We start from the raw sequence: 5,304 nt of genomic DNA, 5'->3' as shown, positions 1-5,304 counted from the left end.
CACACACACACACACACACACACACACACACACACACACACACACACACACACCTTTAGTTATGTGGGCAGAATTGGGTTTGAGCAAAGGTCACGGCCAACGCCAGGCTGCTCAGATGACCTCTGACCTGAAGAACTGCCCCCCTCCCCTCAGTGATGTGCAGTCTGTTCCTGTCAGAGGCCCGGCCGGGTGGCTTTTGACGCTGTTTCGTGTCATCAGCTTCAGCACTAATAGCAGCAATAATTATATTTTGTAAAACAAGATTAATAAAAACATATACATATATATATAATTTTTTTAAAGTATTTTGTCTCTTGAACATTACGCCTTCTTTATAACTCATGCCTCATATTAAAGGTTTGTTTAGCAGTACAGTATGTCTGAAACTAGCTGGAAGTCATCGTTTTGATGATCTGTTTTCTTGAAGATAATATTTTTTACTTTCTGTTTTAAAATGTCATTGTAGCAAATTAATATCATAACACTGTTTAAAGCCTACAAATCTTTACGTTTTTGTTTGAAATTTGCAGTTTTTACCTAAATAATGACAGTAATCACATATCAAACATTAACTAACGTAGCAGCAGCAGATTTAGACATTTTTATCTCCTCGCCTCATTGATTTTTTTTTTTACAAAAAGAAATAGGTAATTAGTTGTTTTTTGTTGTTATTATTATAGGATTTTTATGATGTTTATATTTATATTTTAAATGCTTTTATTAAGTTTCATTTCAGGGTTTTTGTCCTCTGGCTCAAGATCCAGGTTACTCACTTTAGGGCCAAAAACATATAATATAAATGTATATGTACACGTATGTTTATAAATATATATTTACATGTGTGTGTATATGATGCACTTTATTATCACATATTTAGATCTGAGCTGATCTGAGGATAGATCAGTTTATTTGCAAGTATTTWTTTTTTATTTTTTGTTTTCTGTCCTGCCTTTTATGCTTGAAAACAAACTGTCCTTTGGGGACATATACATTTGAAGCCAATATAGTTAAACTTGTTAAATAAAACAGCTGAAAACYTACAAACCCATTAGGTGTTTGTGTTTTACAGTTCTCCTGATTACTAGATAATGATACCTGAGTATTTATTGTAAATCTGAGGTCAGACTTTATTAAAAAAAAAGTCTGTCTGTATTGCAGCAGTGTGTGCACTTGTCGCCGAGCGTCCGTCCTGCAGCTTGTTGTAAATCACCACATCAAGTATTTATAAGGTTAAACTTGGGAACTCTGCTGCTGTTAGCTTTTGAATTAGTGAACTCAGGCCGAGGGAGGAGGACGGGGAGGGAGCGGGGTGATGAGCACTGTTCTTCCACCTCTCTCTTCAGGGGCTGGAAGCTGCTGGTGGGTTAGGAGAAGAAAGAGTGCCACCCTGTGGCGGGCCGGCCTCCCTGTCAGAGCACGGGCACCAGCCAGCATGTTCAGAYCTGACGTTTTGTGTTCCTGCTGAAGCAGGCCGTTCTCCTCCCTCAACATCATTCCTCCACGTTAGACTTTCACGCTTTGGTCTTTTAATCCAAGTGGGCGAACGCTGATAATGCCTCACATCTCCCCTTATCAGCGCTGTTCCATGTTCACGCAGCGTGTCCCCATCACGTGTTCACAGTGTGGGTTCCTGTGGTGTATCACTGCTCRCAGCCCTCAGCGTGGCGTGGTCAGTGGTACAGTGACAGACTTTTTCCTTCCGCTCGGGTTAGAGTGTCAAACGTAGCCGTGGATGTCTCACATCTTCTGTTGTTGGAGTCGACGTCCCCCCCMCACCACCACCACCACCASCAGCACTGCTGACAGACCACCTCACAGCCCCCTCTGTGTCAAACGTAAACACAGAGTTACGTCTAAGAGAAGATTTTGTTACAGGAGTTTTAAACGTTCATCAGGTCAAAGTTCATGAAAGTGGTGACTAACACKCCGCGTTCAGAATGTCAAGTGTGCTGTTTTCGGCTCGCGTGTGCAAAAGAGTTAACTTGTGTGTGTGAGTGTGTGTGTGTGAGTGGCTGTTTCCAGCACCGCCATCACTTTCCGATGCCACTCATCATCCCCCTCTTTTTTCACCTCGTCTATCTGATCAATCTCCTTGCTCACTCTCTCGCTCTCTCCCACTCTTTTGTGTCCCCCTTTCCTCTCTCTTCTGTTTTTCTTTTTTCTAATTCTGTTTTGTGTATTTTTTTTCTCTCCCCTGTTCCTATTCTTTTTGAGAGTTGCTTCCTGTTGTGTTGCAGGATGTGGGGAGGAGGTGGGGCCTTGGTGTGGTGGGGGTGTGACTTGTGTGTGTGTGTGATAGAGAGAGAGAAAGAAAAAGGGAGGGAGGGCAATTCAACCATATGATTTAATATGAGAGAGCGACACGGGGAGGGTGAGTGAGAGTTTTTTCTTTGGCGAAGGCGCACACACACACACACTCTCTCACACAGATATGACCAAGACAGCAGCAATAGCAGCGAAGGACTTCTCCAGTATGTGGTTGCCAGGTGAGTGGCTGTCTGTGCAGCTTTGCCTTCATTTGCCAGGACCAATTAAAGCTGAAGGAGAGGGATGTGTGTGTATGTGTGTGTGTGTGACAGAGAGAAAGAGTTGTGTCTCTGCTGTTGATTAATACCACTGAGTCTAACAAGCTCAGCTAATTAGAGAGCATCAAAGGAGGAGAGGTGGTACGAAGTGAAAGGAGGATGGAGGGATGTAAGGATGGATGGATGGATGAGGACCTGCCTGTCACAAGCAGAGGGAAAGGTCACACACCTCACTAGCCCCTGGCTTTCCTCWGACTGTGTGTTTGTGCTTCACATTGAAATCAAATGCTAATCAGAGTTCTCAGTTCTTAGTTTTTATTTGTCACCAGCAGCTTGTTTTCTTTTTCTCATTAAGCGCTGCGGCTTGCTTGTGTTCACCTTACAGATGTTGGGCTGATAAGGGATTTGTGAAACTTTTAAAGTGGTATTAACTTGTGTTTGTGCGTGAGCGTGTAGGCTGGTGCTGATTTCTGCTTTCACCGTCTTCAAATTCAAACGTTTAAATATTCAAGTCCCACGGATTCTGATATTTATTAGAAAAAAGCAGTTTCTTAAAAGGAAACAAAGGTCTCTCAAATATTTATCGTTTTGAGCAACTAAAGCAGATTTTAAAAAAKTGCGACCCTCTTCTGCACACCTCTCGATGGCCTTGTTTTTCTGGTGGTCGGAGTGGCAGACGGTCTCAGCTGACCGACGAAAAGTCTCACCGAAAAAGCTGAGAGAGCTGTTCGCTGAGTCACCGATTTCCAGAAATCAATTTTTTAAATGTCAATTAGCTCGTGTTGCTCATGGTGAAATTTCTGAAGAACAAAAGAAMAAGAAATTTGAAAAAGCAAATAGGATGAATGTACAATGCTTTGTGATGCTTATCTTAAGAGTGGTTCATGGATTTATAAGAACACAAAGTTACTTCTTAACTCGATGTGGTCACTGACGCTGGAAGTTACTGTGATCTAATGAAAAATCAACAAATAGATGTAAAAGTCAATAAAACAGGCATGCAAAAACTAGAGGTGTAATCATTTACATTAAAAAAAACTTTAAATCTTTGCAGAGGTTTTGCTTGCAGCTAAGCCATCACATTTTYTATTTAATTAAATAAAAACAATTTTACTAATTAAAAAAACTATTTTATGAGAATTAGGCATTTGTAAAATTGTTGCATTTTAATCAGAGGAGAAGTAACTTTGTTTGCTTTTCACCTGATCACAGAGCATCAGGTGCAACAAGCAAATAAAGTTTAATTAACACAAAAATCTGAATAATGAATTGACAAGTGTTTACCGTTAGAAGGATTTTTTGCAGTTAAAATACTTTATCTTATCAGTTGTTTACTATTTTCTTAGCTTTTGGTTTTCGTTACACCGTCTTATTTAAATAAATTATTAATTTACTTGGTTTTAGATCAAACTGGTTAAAAATAACTTTCAGCACGAGGAGATGTAATAAAGGATCTGCTTTCAGGGCAGCTTCAGCATTCATTTGTTGCTTATTTAATTTTTCCTGTAATCAGCAGTTATTTGTGAATATTTGATACCATTAATTCAAAATCTACATCTTTTTCTCCAACTTCTTGTTTTTGGGCTGCATGGATGACTTTTTGAAGCTCAAACTATTCAGCTGCCTTCAAAATTAATCTTTCTTTAACAGTTAACAGTTTGTTAAATACGRTGTTTTATCATTTCGTAATTTCTGTGATCCAAAATTATCCGTTATGTCCTGATCCAGGAAGTGGGGCTGAGGGGTTTTGGTTGTAGTTTTGGGTGTTCGAGCTGCAGTGGAGTTTCATCTGAACCAAAATACCCAAAGGAGAATAACAGAAACAATCCAGACTGCTCACACATGCATGCAGTTGTTCCTCGTTCTTTTCTGTTGCATCATTTATTCATGACACAGGATTATGCAGCATTACATTTGATCTGTTTAAGACATGTTGGGCCTGGTGTCTCTGCGCTCACGTGGGTCACAGATAAATAAGCAATAAGCAGAGAGTGGGTCAAAAAATGGACACAAGAAGGTGCATCAGCTTGAGTTTGCCTCTGCAACATGGAAGTCTGCTCACTGTTACGTGAAGCTGCGTGTGCAGCGGTGTGTTGTAAAAAAGACGCGCAGGTTTTTAAAAGATGGCGTGAAAGAGAGAGTGAGAGCAGGTTAATATTAATAGCCATGCTGACAGTAAGTGTCGGGTTTAGCACTCAGCTTTCAACCCGGTACAAGGGGAAGTCGGGAGGGGAAGTGAGAAAAACACACAGCATCTTGATATACTGTCCCACCACCGTATTACTGACCACATTATCCACCACGCTACTGTCTGCAGGCCGCTTCAAACCATGAATCAACACACACCGTTTTCCAGCTGGATCATCATTTCAGTCTGCTGGATTTGTTTTTTAATTTTTATTTATTTTTACAGACTGGAGAGCTGAGCTACAGATGGAACATTTGCAGTAACACCAATATTTTTAGTGACTTTTTTTTTTTAAATAAGAGGAAGATGCTATTTCGGGGCAAATTCAGTGGTTTTTCATCAGAAATTGAGCAACAGCAGATAGTTCTTTAGTTTCAGTAATAGCCTCAAATTGTATACTATAAAAAGGAGGTGCAGGGTGAAATGCTGGAAAAACCACAAACTGACCGGGGTCATGGCTTAAAGTAGATGATGCATCTTTTTTGATCAAAAAATAGCTTCAAATTTTGAAGGGAAATCCTACTGTCAGTGTAGGTTTGCATGTGTGTGTGTGTGTGTGTGTGTGTGTGTGTGTGTGTGTGTGTGTGTGTG

At 40.3% G+C, this 5,304-nt stretch overlaps 1 protein-coding gene across 1 annotated transcript in view; it reads left to right on the top strand.

Annotated features, from left to right (window-relative positions):
- The window catches only part of pou2f2b (POU class 2 homeobox 2b), a gene marked incomplete in the record, with an annotated part of 50,985 nt that overhangs the window by 30,039 nt on the left and 15,642 nt on the right, over window positions 1-5,304 (top strand).

This window comes from Austrofundulus limnaeus, unplaced genomic scaffold, assembly GCF_001266775.1.
Source record: "Austrofundulus limnaeus strain Quisiro unplaced genomic scaffold, Austrofundulus_limnaeus-1.0 Scaffold101, whole genome shotgun sequence".
Taxonomy (NCBI): Eukaryota; Metazoa; Chordata; class Actinopteri; order Cyprinodontiformes; family Rivulidae; genus Austrofundulus; species Austrofundulus limnaeus.
The sequence above is the reverse complement of the archived record's forward strand: the minus strand, read 5'-3'. Positions and strand labels throughout refer to the sequence as shown.